General features: G+C 38.4%; 1 pseudogene; it reads right to left on the bottom strand.

The window, feature by feature from the left end:
- Positions 1-386: 386 nt before the first annotated feature.
- LOC116865166 lies at positions 387-1900 on the bottom strand (annotated as a pseudogene).
- Between the last annotated feature and the right edge of the window lie 13730 nt (positions 1901-15630).

A 15630-nucleotide genomic window follows, 5' to 3' on the forward strand; every position in this document is an offset into this window, starting at 1 on the left:
CCCTCTCCAAAACTGCTCTAGAATAGAAAACCCTGCTCCTTCCTTATAGGTACCTCTACTGTTATGAGGTAGCTTTGTTTCCTTTCCCTGGGGCTACCACATGGGCTTAGGAAGGTGGCCATCTACTGGGTTTTAAGCACTTGGTTCTAGATGGGATCTGATGAGACCCAGCTTCTTGGAGAATTATCTTATAAAACAAAGGGAAATACCAACTAGACAGATGGGAGAAGGGGACACCGAAAGGAAATACAGGGTTACTGAGAATGGCAGAAATCTAGGTTTCCCAGAGTGGAAGAGAGGAGACATTCAACAAACAACAAGTATTTATTGAGCACCTATTATGTGCCAGGCACTGTGTTCTAGGACCACCCCCCCTCCAAAAAAGGAAAAAAAAGAGACAGAGGCAGAAAATGTAATTCTGAGGGAGAGGACAGGGGCAGCTGAGGAAGAAGGCTGAGGGAATGGAGAAGCCTGAGGTGATAGTGCTCTGCCTTAGGCCTCCTCTTCAGCCTCCTCACCAAAATCCTCCTCCTCTTCTGCGGTGGCATCCTGGTACTGCTGGTACTCGGAGACAAGGTCATTCATGTTGCTCTCAGCTTCAGTGAATTCCATCTCGTCCATGCCCTCACCTGTGTACCAGTGGAGGAAGGCCTTGCGCCGGAACATGGCCGTGAACTGCTCTGAGATGCGCTTGAAGAGCTCCTGGATGGCTGTGCTATTTCCAATGAAGGTGACTGCCATCTTGAGGCCACGAGGTGGGATATCGCAGACTGCTGTCTTGACGTTGTTGGGGATCCACTCCACGAAGTAGCTGCTATTCTTGTTCTGCACGTTGAGCATCTGCTCATCTACTTCCTTCATGGACATCCGCCCACGGAAGACAGCAGCCACAGTGAGGTAACGGCCATGGCGGGGGGTCACAGGCAGCCATCATGTTCTTGGCATCAAAGACCTGCTGGGTGAGTTCAGGCACAGTGAGGGCCCGATACTGCTGGCTTCCACGGCTGGTCAGAGGTGCAAAGCCAGGCATGAAGAAATGGAGCCGTGGGAAGGGCACCATGTTGACGTCTAGCTTCCGGAGGTCAGCATTGAGTTGACCAGGGAAACGGAGGCAGGTGGTGACACCACTCATGGTGGCTGAGACGAGGTGGTTCAGGTCTCCATAAGTTGGCGTGGTCTGCTTGAGAGTGTGGAAGCAGATGTCATAAAGGGCCTCGTTGTCAATGCAGTAGGTCTCATCTGTGTTCTCTACCAAGTGATGGACGGAGAGGGTGGCATTGTAGGGCTCGACCACAGTGTCAGACACTTTGGGTGAGGGTACCACACTGAAGGTGTTCATGATGCGGTTAGGATACTCTTCTCGGATCTTGCTGATGAGCAAGGTGCCCCTTCCGGAGCCTGTGCCCTCACTCAGTGAGTGGGTCAGCTGGAAGCCCTGTAGGCAGTCACAGCTCTCCGCCTCCTTCCTCACCACATCCAGGACTGAGTCAACCAGCTCAGCCCCCTTTGTGTAGTGGCCTTTGGCCCAGTTGTTGCCTGCCCCAGACTGACCAAAAACAAAGTTGTCTGGACTGAATATCTGCCCAAAAGGACCTGAGCGAACAGAGTCCATGGTCCCGGGTTCTAGATCCACCAAGATAGCACGAGGAACATATTTGCCACCTGTAGCTTCATTGTAGTACATGGAGATGCGATCCAGCTGCAGGTCACTGTCACCGTGGTAGGTTCCAGTGGGGTCGATGCTGTGTTCATCACTGATTACCTCCCAGAACTTGGCACCGATCTGGTTGCCACACTGACCGGCCTGGATGTGCACGATTTCCCTCATTGTTAAAATTTATTTTAATTTTTTTGCTCACCTCAAGGTGTGTACGGGGCAAGAAATGATATGGAATTTTCTTTTCTATACTGTTAGTCTCAGGCTGGAAGGATGGGACGTGTCCCGGAGGCTGGAGTAGCGAGGTCCGAACGCAGCCGCAGGAAGTTTCTGAGAGAGCTAAGAATTTTTGAAAGAGAACAAAAGAGGAGAACACTGTACCAGAATTTAAGACATTATGTAGTCAAGTAAGGTGGGAATGACAATAGAACAATGGAACAGAATAGGAAGGCCAGAACTAGTTATAGGTTTGTGTATGTATGACTCCATATATAATAAGGGTAACAGTGAGCAAAAGAAGGACTGTTCAGGAGATGTTAGCTGGATATGGGCTCATTCCTATATGAGGAAAATAGAATGAGATCATTGCCTTACGTCATAAACATGTATAGATTTAAGATCAGATAAATTAAGGCTAACATGTAAATAATAACATTGTAGACCCTAATGGGCAAGGGATCAATATCTTTTAAAAGAATAGCCACTGACTCTTGGCCAACTGGCATTTGTGAATGTGAGCCTAGTGTTGCTAGATTGTCTCTATTTTTCAAAAGAAGGCAGAAATACAACTTTTAAGTGAAATCTCCCAATTTTAATTATTTACAATTTAATTTATAAAGTCAGAATTATTTTGTGAGTCCTTATTTGGCTCACAGACCAATGATTTAATACATCTGAACAGATGTGAAGCCTACCAGTTGCTAATTTCCACCCAATGTACAGAGTTTCCAGTCAGTCTTATTCCCTTATTATTCAATATGAATGGACAACTATGAATCACCAGATATTTAAGGGATGCCTAGAACACAACCAAGGTGGACATACTGAAAACCGATCCCTTGGGAAACAGAGATAATTCTGAAAACAGAAGACAAATTTAACTGAATCACACATATTAATCTCCTCCACAAGTTCAATAACTATTTTTAAACCATAAGTTCTAGAGGGTCAAAAATTAGCATCCTTGTTGGCTTGTGCTTATGCGGAATTCGATATCTATTCTAGAATGTAATCCAAATTGCAAAATCCTACTGTGTTGTTAGATTGGTCACCTCTGACTCTTTCTCCACACTATTTGCAGAATGAGAGAAATGTCATCACACTACCTCAGAGTGCTCAGGTTGCTGACAGAATGATGACAAATTTAATTCGTGTGAGAAACATTGCCATGTCAGTGCCATGCAGCATCGTTTTTGAGATGCATCAGGCTCTGCAGGCTTAGGACAGGATTTGATGACAGGACTTTCTTTGTGGCTTTTACATTATATTATCTTGGGATATTTTTAGAACTACATAAGAAGAAAGTGTCAATTCCTTCATATCTTCTATATTTTTCTATAAGACAGAATAAGGCCAAGAGCAAATATTTTAGTATAATAGGCTATATGCTTTTAAGGAATAATTAGAGCAAATCATAGACTTCCTTAGTTTGAATTCCAGTCTTACCATGGATTTGTGCTTTAAGATTGGTGAATTCTGAATTTTTAATGGAAGAGTTGAACAGAAGAACTTATTTGAATGTCTTTACCATTTATCCCTTAAATAAAATTCTGTGCCTTTTAATGATTCTGTTAGTGACTGAAGTCCACCTTTCTCCATTCAAAGGTACTTGCCACTTACTAACTATAGAGTTCTTGTTCTCTTTTTCTTATACTGAGCAACTACCAAAGCATAAAGCTGGGGTGTTATGGGGGGAGGGATACAAAGATAAATCAGATGTAAGCTCTGCCCTCAAGATAGTCATGTTCACTGTGCTGAAAATCGCTGGTCATTTGCATTAGGTCCAAAAGAATGCCATATTATCCTTTGCCAGAAATAGAATAATCTAGTGGTTTAAAACTGCAGGCTCTGGAGTCAGACTGCCTGAATTCAAAACAGATCCACAATTTAATAGCTGTGTGACCTTGGATAAATTCCTAAACCTTTCTGTACCTCTGTTTTCTCAACTATAAAGTTGTAGTAAGAAGTAGTACCACATAGACTGTGTGAAGGTTTAATGAAGTACCATTTGTAAAGACTTGGGGGGCTGTGTCCCAGATTATAATCTGTTAACTATATTTCCCATAATCCTCACTGCCTTTTTATGAATGACTGGGATTTTTAAGTCTCAATCCCCAGAAAGTGTTTAGAGAAGGGGAAGTTTGAAAAAAAAGGGGTAACACCTTCCTTTTTAATTTTTTAAAGATTTTATTTATTTATTTGACAGAGAGAGACACAGTGAGAGAGAAAATGCAAGCAGGGGAAGCAGGAGAGGGAGAAGCAGGCTTTCTACAGAGCAGGGGGCCCAATGTGGGGCTTGATATCAGGACGCTGGGATCATGACCTGAGCTGAAGGCAGACGTTTAACAACTGAGCCAACTAGGCATCCCGCCACCTTTTTTTTTAATAGACTCTACACCCAACATGGAGCCCAGTGTGGGGCTTGAACTCATGACCCTGAGATCAAGACCTGAGCTGAGATCAAGAGTCGGACAGTTAATCAACTGAGCCACCCAGGTGCCCCAATACCCTTGTATTTCAGAGAAAGTTCTGGGGTGTTGGAAGACCATAGTCTGCTTGTATCTTTCTTTCAGCCCACAGGCCTGGTCTTGCACAGTTGGTGTGATTTAAGGAAAACCTCACTGCATTCAACTCTTTCTTGAGAGTTTGGATGAACAGACACCCCAGAGAGACATAGATTGACTCGCAGAAACTAACATCCGTGTATGGTTTGATTTAATGAGCTTGCTTTCCTAATGGAAAGTTGAGCCCAGCTGAAGGAAAAAATAGAAATTTTGTTGGGATAAGAATAAAGTGAGGAAGACAATAGCATTATAGAATGCCAACATAAAAGTAACAATGGATAGTGGCTCAGATGAAAGGAAGAGAGAACATAGTGAGGTTGAAAGAGGCGGCAATAGGGAAGCAAAAGGAATAGAGATTAAGGAAGAGTATATAGGGAGTTGTTTTACATACAGATGGATATAGGGGAGAAGACATAGAGTACTCTACACCCTTGCTACTCACAGTGTGGTCCTCTGATCAGTAGATCAGTTTCAGCATGTCACCTGGGAGCTTGTTAGAAATGAAACATCTCAGACTCCACCCACAAATAGAATCGGCACTTGTAATAAGATCTCCAAGTGACTTGAATGCACATTAGACTTTGAGAAGGGAGCATAAAAGACACAAGCCCCCCTTCTCACAGATGAGAGAAACACACAGGTGTATAGTGGAAGGGAGCAGCCTAATGGATGAGATGGAGATGCATATAAGGATCTAAAAATCTTCCCAGAGAAAAGTGGTTATAGAGTAGCTTGTGAGTGGTTAAGCTGACTGTGATTTATATTTTAGTCTCCACTCTATCAGAGCATCAGTATATGAGAAAAGCCTGGAAGTTTTTAAGGATTAAAATTACTGGAGATTCCTAAAATATTCTGATATTATTAAGTATTGGTTTTAATTTTCAGCATTTGGTGCTAAATGTACATTTTTGTTCTCTTTTTGTTGAGTTATTTAGTTGGGGAGGTGGGGCTGTATTATAGGGAGTTATGCAGAGGTGATTTTAGGCAGGCAGTCATTCCCATCACTTGGCTTCCAAACATTTTTGTCTCCAAACACAGCCTCATTCTCAAACCATTCCTTCAAAGGGCCTTTTGCAAATGAGCATCTCTTGGATGTTTTTATTTCCAAGTTGTGTCATTGACTATCTCTTCTCTTTCTTCACAGAACAAACTGATACAGGTTGTATCATTTACTAATGTGAATTCCACTCCCACCAACAAATCATGTCTCAGATTTATCTTCAGTCTTACTCAGTCTTCAGAGCCCTAGGACTACTGCTCAATATCTTATTGAATTTTCAGTAGGCAACATAGACTCAACAAATCACAACCTGAATTCATCTTTTTAAATTTTTTTAAAAGACTTTATTTATTTGATAGAGACACAGCGAGAGAGGGAACACAAGCAAGAGGAGTTGGGGAGGGAGAAGCAGACTTCCTGCTGAGCGGGGAGCCTGATGTGGGGCTCCATCCCAGGACCCTGAGATCGTGACCTGAGCTGAAGGCAGACGCTTAATGACTGAGCCACCCAGGGGCCCACTGAATTCATCTTTTTTAAAAAAAAATTTTTTAAATTAAAAAAAAATACTTTATTCTCAGTGAATGTCACCCACATGAACTCATTCCTGTGTGCCTGAGTTTGGGGCAGGGAAAGTACAAGATGAGCCCAAAATATCTTGATTTGAGCAAAGATTTGATAAAAATTTATGAGGACTTGTCAAAAAGACACATTAGCCAGCATGAAGAACAGCTGGGACAATTTAATATATGTATTATATTTATATATAATAAGTCAAAATAAGTAATGACTGAAACAGATTACAACCTATGGATTAATATAAGGATTAATGAGTCTATAAATGAATGAATGAATACATGATTATATGAAAAGGGAAGGTTCTTTCTTATGTTACAGTATTAACAAATAAATGATAGAGTTACAAAGTCATTATTAGCAAATATCGCAGTAATTATTTAGTCAAGGATCATCAATAGAGTATAAAAAACTGTTGGGTAAAAGTTTGATGATAAATAAGATAACAATGTAATTTCAAAGTGCTTCTTAATTACAAAGGGAAAACTGTAGCTTTATAGAGAAGAATTTTGATAGGTACCACCTTAATGCAATGATGAAAATTAGCCTCACTGGGAATGGTACAAATCAACATTGTGTCCTTGATAAGATGCCCTGAGAAGAACACAGCATCACTTCTGTGACATCCCTGCCAAAAATACAAAACCCAAATCTAATATTGGAGAGACAGGAGTAAAATCAAATTGAGAGGAACTCTACAAAATAACTACTTTGTACTGTTCAAAAATGTCAAGATCAGGAACCAAGAAAGACTGAGTAGCTCTTCCAGACTGAAAAAAATAAAATAAAAAGACACAACAGTGAAATGTCACACTTGATCCCCAAATGGATCTTGAATAAGAAGAAGCTCCTTGTAATATTCTTTGCTCTGAAATACATTATTGGGGCAATTTGTGATACTTGAATGGGGTTTGTGGATTATATGGTCTCAGTATTAATTTTCTCAATTTTGTAGTTGTGTAAGAGAGTTCCCTTTTCTCTAGGAAACAGCAGTAATGGATCATCATGCCTGCAATCTGTACTCCACTAATTTGCAAAAGAATGTGTGGTGGCCGGGGTGGGGAGTGAGAGAGAGAGGGAAGGAATGATGCAGAAAATGTGTCAAATATTAACAATCGGGAAACCTGGGGGAAGGCTGACAGGAAGGTTTTTTTGTTTTGTTTTGTTGTTGTTGTTGTTTTGCTATTCTTGCAACCTTTCTGTAGCTTTGGTAATTACTGAAAAGTAAAAAAAAGTTTTGGGAAAAAAATCACTATTTCTCTGACACTTTCTTTACTTCATTTTATTTCCTGACCACAGCTTCCTTCTAATGATTCCCCAGTGCACATGGAAACAAATTAGTAAACTATAGAAGTAAATTCATTAGGTGAAGAAGTAGTTAAACATGATGGTTAAGCTTCTGGGCTCTTCATCAGACTGCCTGAGTTCAAATCCCATTCCTGTGTGATTTTGAGATGAGCCCCTTAACCCCTCCATGTCTCTTTTCTTGTCAGTAGAATGAGAACGATAATAATGCTTACTTCATGATGCTTTGGAGAGAAATCGATTTATGGGTACATTTAAAACAGTTAGCACAGTGCCCAGCTTGTGGTAAATAGCTAAATTAATGTATACTCCGTTTTTCCCAAAGGACTTGTTGAGAGAGCTTCCTGTTGAAGCATAACTGGTTTGTGTGGCATTTGTTTACTGGATCCATAGAGAGCCCTTGTGGGGCTGACAGTGCTATCCACACAATAAAGAAATAATTCAACGTCTTCAAGCCATGAAAATGCAAGGTGTTTGGTATCACAGGCGGAAGAATCACCCCCATGTGAGATTTTGATTAATTATCATGAGTGGGGTGTTTTTTTTTTGTTGTTGTTAATATAACTTAAGAGCCACTTGCTACCACTGTCCAGAATCATCACAGAATAGGGAGGATGGAGGGAAGGATGAGGCAGCTACTTTTAGTGAGAGAGTCAGAAGAACAGAACAAACTCGGCGCTGCAGGCAATCCTGAGAATGCTTCCATGAGCTATTTAGAAGCTTATTTTAAGAAATATTGGATTTTATCAGGTCAGTCAGTGAGGCAGAAAAAGCTCAGCTTGCTTGTGATGCTTCTGGAATACAAGAAATGTATCTGCACTGAAGCTTAGAGGAGCAGTGTAGGAGAGGAGATAATAAGGAAAAACGACTGAATGAGGGAAAAACAATTAAAATCTCATACTCCTAACCCTCAGTCCGAAATAAGGTCCTGCCCGAGTGCTACTCAACATAGATTGTCTTTGAAGGGTATCACGGTGGTGAAGAGCACCGGTGTCAGAGCCAGACACGTCTGCAGGTGAATCCTGACTCTGTAATAACCCAACACTGGGATCTTTGTAAGTTATTTAACTTCTCTAAGCTTGAGATACTGCAAATAGAAAATGGAGATAATATTACTTGCTTCACAGTGTTATGTGAGCATTAAATGAAGTACTATTAGAACGCTTGTCACAAACAGGTTCAGTAAATATTGCTCCTATTCTGATAGGAAGCATAAAGCAATTAAGACAAAATTTGGAAGAAAAATTTCTACTCGTCTTTGAAGATGAAACTAATCTTGTTTTAATTTTTTTAACTTCTTATTTTGAGCTAAGTATAGACTCATATGACATTGTAAGAGATAATACAGCGAGATCCCATTTACAGTATCTTGACTCAGTTTACTCAGTTTCGAGTACACTTTCCTTGACCTCTGGTAACCACCAGACAGTTCTCCACTTCTATGATTTGGTAATTTTAGGAATGTTTTATAAATGGAATCATATGGTTTACAACCATTTGGTATTGACTTTTTTTTTACACATCGTAATTTTGTGGATATTCATCTAGATTTTTTTTTGTGTATCAATAGTTCGTTCCTTCAGTGGTACTGAATACTTTGCTTAGTAGTTGCTGAGTAGTACTTCAAGATATGGGTGTACCCCAGTTAGTTTAACTGTTCACCCATTGAAGAATTTCGGGGTTGTTTTGGATGTTATGAATAAAGACCTGTACACATTTGTTCACAGGCTTTTGTGTTAATCTGGGATAAATGCCCAGGAGTGCAGTTGCTAGATCATATGGTAGTTGCATGTTAGTTTTTAAAAATACTGCCAAATTTTTTCCACAAGGGCTGTACTGTTTTACATTTACACAGCAATGTATGAGTGATTCAGTTTCTCTGCAACTTTGGTGTCTATTTTTAATTTTAGCCATTCTAATAGGTGTGTGATGACATCTCTTTTATTTTCATTTGCATTTCCAAAATGGCTAATGATGTTGAACATCTTTCCATGTGTTTATTTGCCATCTGCTTATCCTCTTTGGTAAAATGTCTTTTTATGCCCTTTTTCCATTTTTAAACATTTGGGTTGTTGGTTTTATTACTGGTGAGTTTTGAGAATTCTGTATATATTCTAGATACGAGTACTTTGTCAAATAGGTGGTTTGCAAATATTTTCTTCTTCTCTAACTTGCCTTTTCATTCTCTTAACAGCTTGTATAGAGAAAAAGAATTTAACTTTGATGAAGGTCTAACATCAATTTTTCCTTTTATGGATCATGGTGACAGGTCTAAGTAATTCTTCCCTTGCCATGGTTCCCTAAGATTTTCTTCTGGATTTTTAATAAAATACTATCACTTTGCATTTTACATTTTTAAAAAAAATTTTATCTATTTACCTGACAGAAACCACAAGTAGGCAGAGAGACAGGCAGAGAGAGAGAAAGGGAAGTAGGCTCCCCACCGAGCAGAGAGCCTGACAAGGGGCTCGATCCCAGGACCCTGGGACCATGATCCGAGCCGAAGGCAGAAGCCCCAACCCACTGAGCCACCCAGGCGCCCTACATTTTACATTTAAATCCATGACCCATTTAAGTTAATTATGGCCAATTGTTTCAGCATCATTTGTTGAAAAGTTTATCTTTCCTCTATTGAATTACCTATATTACCTTTGAACTTTTGTCCATAATCTATCAGGCATACATATTTGGGTTCCAGTTTCTTGGAACCCAGGCATTTCTGGGTTCTCTCTTGTTTTCCATTGTTCTATTTGCCAATACTACACAGTCTTGATTACTATAGCCACGTAATAAGTCTTAAAATTGAGTAGACTATTTGCTCCTCATTCTTGTTTTTCAAAATTATTCTAGCTCCTTTGCCTTTCCATATAAATTATAAAATAGTCTTGTCTCCTCTGGATCTACAGAAGTCTTTCTGGGACTTTGGTAGAAGCTGTATTAAACCTACACATCAATGTGGGGAAGAACTGACATCTTCACTGTGTTGAGTCTTAGAATCCATGAACCCAATATGTCTCTCAATTTATTTTGATCTTTGATTTCTTTCATCAGCATTCTGTAATTTTTAGCATTTAAGTCCTGTATATGTTTTGTTAGATTTATACTTTAGTGTGTCCTTTTTCTAGTGATCATATATGGTGTTATATTTTAAATTTCATTCCATGTAATCATTGCTAGTGTAATAATATTTGTGTGTTTATCTTGTAGCCAGTTACCTCACTGAACCTATTTACTAGTTCTAGGAGAATTTTGTAGATTCCTTGGTATTTTCTACCTAGACAATCAAGTCATCTGCATATAGGGTCTTAAATTTGCCTTTTCTGTGTATATGTCTTTTATTTCTTTTTCTTGCCTTACTGCATTGGCTGGAACTTCCAGCACTATATTCAATGCGAGTGGTGAATGTTTTGTCCCAGTTTTGGGGGAAAGTGTTTAGGTTTTTTTCCATTAACTATAATGTTGTTGTAGGGTTCTTTGTAGATGCTCTATCAAGTTGAGGAAGCTCCCCTCTATTCCTGTGTTCCTAAGAATTTTTACCATAAATTGATGATGAATTTTGGCCAATTCCCTTTCTTTATTGATTATTATGTTCATTTGATTTTTTTCCCTTTAATCTGTTAATATGGTGATTATATTGATTTTTGAAGATTTTATTAATTAACTTATTTATTTGAAAGAAAGAGAGAGCAGGGGGAATAAGAGGGAGAGAGAATCTTGAGCAGACTCTGCATTGGGCATGGAGCCTGATGCAGGGCTTGGTCTCATGACTCTGAGATCATGACCTGAGCCGAAACCAAGAGTCAGAGGCTTAACCAACTGAGCCACCCTGGTGCCCCATATTGATGATTTTTGAATATTGAATCAGCCTCCCATCTCTGGAATAATCCTATCTTGGTCATGGTATATATAATTCTTTTTATAGATTGTTAATTGTATTTGTAAATATTTCATTAAGGATTTTTTTCATCTGTATTCATGAGGGATATTGATCTTTAGTTTTATAATTAAAATATACTCTCTATTTTGTTTTGGTATGGGGGTAATATTGCTTCGTAAAATAAATCGGGAAGTGATCCCCTCGTCTTCTGTTTTCTGGAAGAGATTATGTATAATTGATGCTAATTTTTCTTTAAATATCTGGTAGAATTCTCTGGTTAAACCATCTGAGTCTGGAGATTTTCTTTTTTGGGGAGAGTTTTAAGAATTATGAATTTAATTTCCTTAATAGTCACAGAGTTATTAAAATTATCTTTTATATTGGGTGAGTTATAGTAGTTTATATATTTTTTGAGGAGTGGCATATTTCATCTAAGTTGATAAATTTATGGGTACAGGGTTAATCATAGTATTCCTCTACTAACCTTTTGATGTCTGCAGGGTCTGATTGATATCCCTTGCTTATTCTTGATATTACTAATTTGTGTCTTCTTTTTTTTCTTTCTCAGTATTGCTAAATTTTTGTTGATTTTATTGATTTTTCCATTTTTCTTTCTTTTTTTATTCTTTTTCTGTTTTTGTTTTCACTGATTTCTGTTTTATTATTTCTTCTTGCTTTGGTTTTATTTTGCTTTTCTTAAGTTTTTGAGAAGGCAGCTTAGATTATTGATTTGAGACTTTACCTCTTTTCTAGTGTATAAACTATTAAGGATATATTTATAAATATTATATTTATCCACGTTTTTGCTTATAATCTGTTTTCTTCTTTCCTAATGTTCCTTTTTTATCATTTACTTTCTTTTTAGAGATCTTCTTTTAGACATTGTTTTAGGGTAGATTTGTTGGCAACAAATTCTTCATTTTCCTTCATTTGAGAATGTCTTGATTTCCTCTTTATTCCTGAAGGGTATTTTCAATGGGCCTAGGATTCTGGGTTGGCAGTTGTTTTAGCACTTGAACTATATTGTGCTACTTCCTTTGGCCTCAGTGGTTTCTGAAGAGAAATATGTCATTTAAAGTAATTTTTCCCTTAGTGGCTGCTTTCAAGAATTTTCCTTTATCTTTAGACTTCAGAAGCATAGTTAACTTAAGTTTGGGTGCATTTCTTTGAGTTAATCCTATTTAGAATTTGCTCAGCCTCTTAAACCTTTAGATTAATATCTTTTGCTAAATTTAGGAAGATCACATCCATTATTTTTTGAGTTCTTTTTCAGTCCCTCTTTCTTTTCTCTTCCTGGGACTCTAGATTTTGTTTGTTTTGTTTTGTTTTAATCTATTTTTTTCTCTGTAGTTCCAATTAGGTAATTACTATAGCTCTTTTTTCATGTTTACTAATTCTTTCCTCTCTCTTCTCCAGCAGGGAGGGAGAGAAGCATCATTTTAGTGTCAAGTGGGGGTAGAATTCCAGTCTCCCCATGTAAATTATTGCAGTTTTATGCAAAGTCACTTAGAGAGAAGTCTGGCATCCTCTTTGGAACTTGGCTGGTCATCCAGACAGATCATTCAGTTTGGCATTTCCTTGGCAAATTCATGACAGGCCTGAGCATGGCTCTCAAGCCATCCGCTTGAAATCGTGATTGTCAACATGATGAGAAGTAGTTCTGTTTCTCAGAGTGGACGCAAATTAAACAAACTCATGGAGGCCAATGACTAAAACCTACAGTACCAATTAATTTAAAATAAGAAGTTTTGCCATTATATAGGCTGAAAAATAAATGCTTTCTCTGAGGACAAATGAAAACAGGAAGCTTTATTATTAGAAGGCTGCTTAGTGAAGCTGCAACTAGAAGAAGAGCAGTCAGTTGGAGATTTTAATGCCTATGTCATGAAGCCCTGAAAATTGCCAGGTGTACTTCTCCCATAGGGTCAAACCTGCCACACCCCCAGTAGGTCATCCTAGTGGGCTGGACATTGTCTTCTAAGAAATAAAATAATATCAATGTTTGGCTTTCCCTTTTCTAAACTTCCTTTGCTGACTAAATCTCTTAGAGACTGTCATATTATTTGTGTTAGTACATTTAACATAGTTTTGTTCAAGTCTTGGCCAGAGCTCATTCTGTCTCTGATTACGTTATCTCTAATTTATTTTACATTATCACTAATGAAAATCGTCATTCAAAACATTGTTTAAAACCCAGCTGAAGCTTCTTTTCAGATTCTTGAAGGGAATCTTATTGGTGTCTTTGTGAATCCTACTAACATTGGAAACATTATTTGACAATGAAGACTAAGTGCAAGTTGTTCCTTTTCTTTTCCCAAAAAAAGCTTTATCTTAAAGGAGTAAGAGCTGGCAAGAGTATGTCTCCTCTGTACGTCAGCTTTAGGAAATAGAAAAACCAGAGATCTTAGAAGGTAGTACAGAGCAAATTTGGTTCCGTGCTGTATGCCTAGGGGGACTTTGGAAGAAAACTGTGGAGGACGCAGTGGTGGACTGTGAGGTATGACCTTGGCCCCCATACAGACATTCGCCTGCAGCTGCTGTCTTTGGAGAATGGTGGACTGCCTTTACCGGACCTGGAAGTTTTCTTTTAGTGTGTGCGGGGTGAATTGGTTTCTTTGGTCAGATAGTTATCATGCTTATTTAGAATACAACAAATTGATTTCTTATTATCTCATAACTTAGCTCCAATTTAGGAGCCATTTAATAAGAGAATTAAACTTGTTCATGTTTAGGGAGAAAATTCAAATTCTCTACTGTTTAATAATAACTTGTTCAGTTGTTCAATAACAAGTTGAATGATGACTTGTTGAGCTGGTGATTAATCTGATAACTGTAAGTCACTTTCTATTGTAAAAAGCAATACAGGGTAAAATTTTAAAATTACATCAAATATGTTACTCCATTGTTCACAGGAGAGTGCTCATGGGATCAAATTAAAATTCCCTAGCCTAGGGGCGCCTGGGTGGCTCAGTGGGTTAAAGCCTCTGCCTTCGGCTCGGGTCGTGATCTCAGGGTCCTGGGATCAAGCCCCACATCAGGCTCTCTGCTCAGGAGGCAGCCTGCTTCCCTCTCTCTCTCTGCCTGCCTCTCTGCCTACTTATGATCTGTCAAATAAATAAATAAATAAAATCTTAAAAAAAAATTCCCTAGCCTAACATACAAGTCCTTATGATATAGCCCTTGCTTAACTTCCAACCCTCATTTCTTCCAATTCCCTCTGCTCTTCATAGAGTTCTTGACCTTATGGAGCATGTGTTTAGTGCAGATGACAGACATTATTCAAACAATCACTCAAATAGAAGAAATACCACAACTGGAGCAAGTGTTAAAAGGGAGAAGAGAATGCTATTATAGGAACATAAAACATAAGATTTTTTTTTTTTATGTTATCAAGGACATAGGCAGGTCAGGAAGGACTTCTCTGAGGAAATGATGATGGAGTTGGGATTTGGAGAGAGGTGGGGTTAAAAAAGCAAAAAGGGGAAGGGAAAATATTGAAGTCAGGAGGAAATGATATGTTCAAAAACCTGCAGCCAGGATGCAGACTGTAGTACGCAAAAGACCAGTGCAGCTTGGGCTGGGTGAGTGATGGAGGAGCATGTTTAGTTCAGATGTTACTAGAAAGATAGGTATGGGATGAGTCATATTAAGGAATTTATCTTTAATAAGTAAATAAAATATATATATATGTGTGTATATATATATGTATATACACAGACATACACACAATGGAATATTACTTTTTATTTCATAAAAAGAATGAAATCTTGCCATTCACAATGACGTGGATGGAGCTAGAGAGTATTATGCTAAGTGAAATAAGTCAATCAGAGAAAGACAAATACCATACAATCTCACTTATATGTGGGATTTAAGAAACAAAACGAATGAACAAAAGGGGGAAAAAAAAGACAAACCCAAAACAGACTCTTAACTATAGAGAACAAACCGATGGTCACCAGAGGGGAGGTGGGTGGGAGGATGGGGTAAGTAGGTGAAGGAGATCAAGAGGACACTTACCATGTTTAACACTGAGAAATTTATAGAATTGTTAAATCACTATATTGTACACCTGAAACTTACATAACACTGTATGCTAACTATATTGGAATTAAAATTTAAAGATAGGAGCAATGGGAAAGCACTGACATATTTTAAACGGTAAAGTGGCCTGATAGAATGTGTGTTTTCACAGTAACACCCTGGCTGCTGTGTGGGAAACAGATGGCAAAGGGACAAAGGTAGATTCAGGAAGATCATTTTTTTTTATCAGTATTTATCAGACTACTCGAATAGTTTAAATAACTGATGATGTGGGGGAGGGAGAAATTTACTTCTTTCCCTTGAGGTCTTCTAGCTGGCTTAGGAATTAAATTAGTATGAGACAGATTAATAGGAGAAACAAACAAAAATTTGTTGCAAGAAGATCCAATAA

The sequence above is a fragment of the Lontra canadensis genome, unplaced genomic scaffold (genome assembly GCF_010015895.1).
Source record: "Lontra canadensis isolate GAN:19392208 unplaced genomic scaffold, GSC_riverotter_1.0 scaffold7, whole genome shotgun sequence".
Classification (NCBI taxonomy): Eukaryota; Metazoa; Chordata; class Mammalia; order Carnivora; family Mustelidae; genus Lontra; species Lontra canadensis.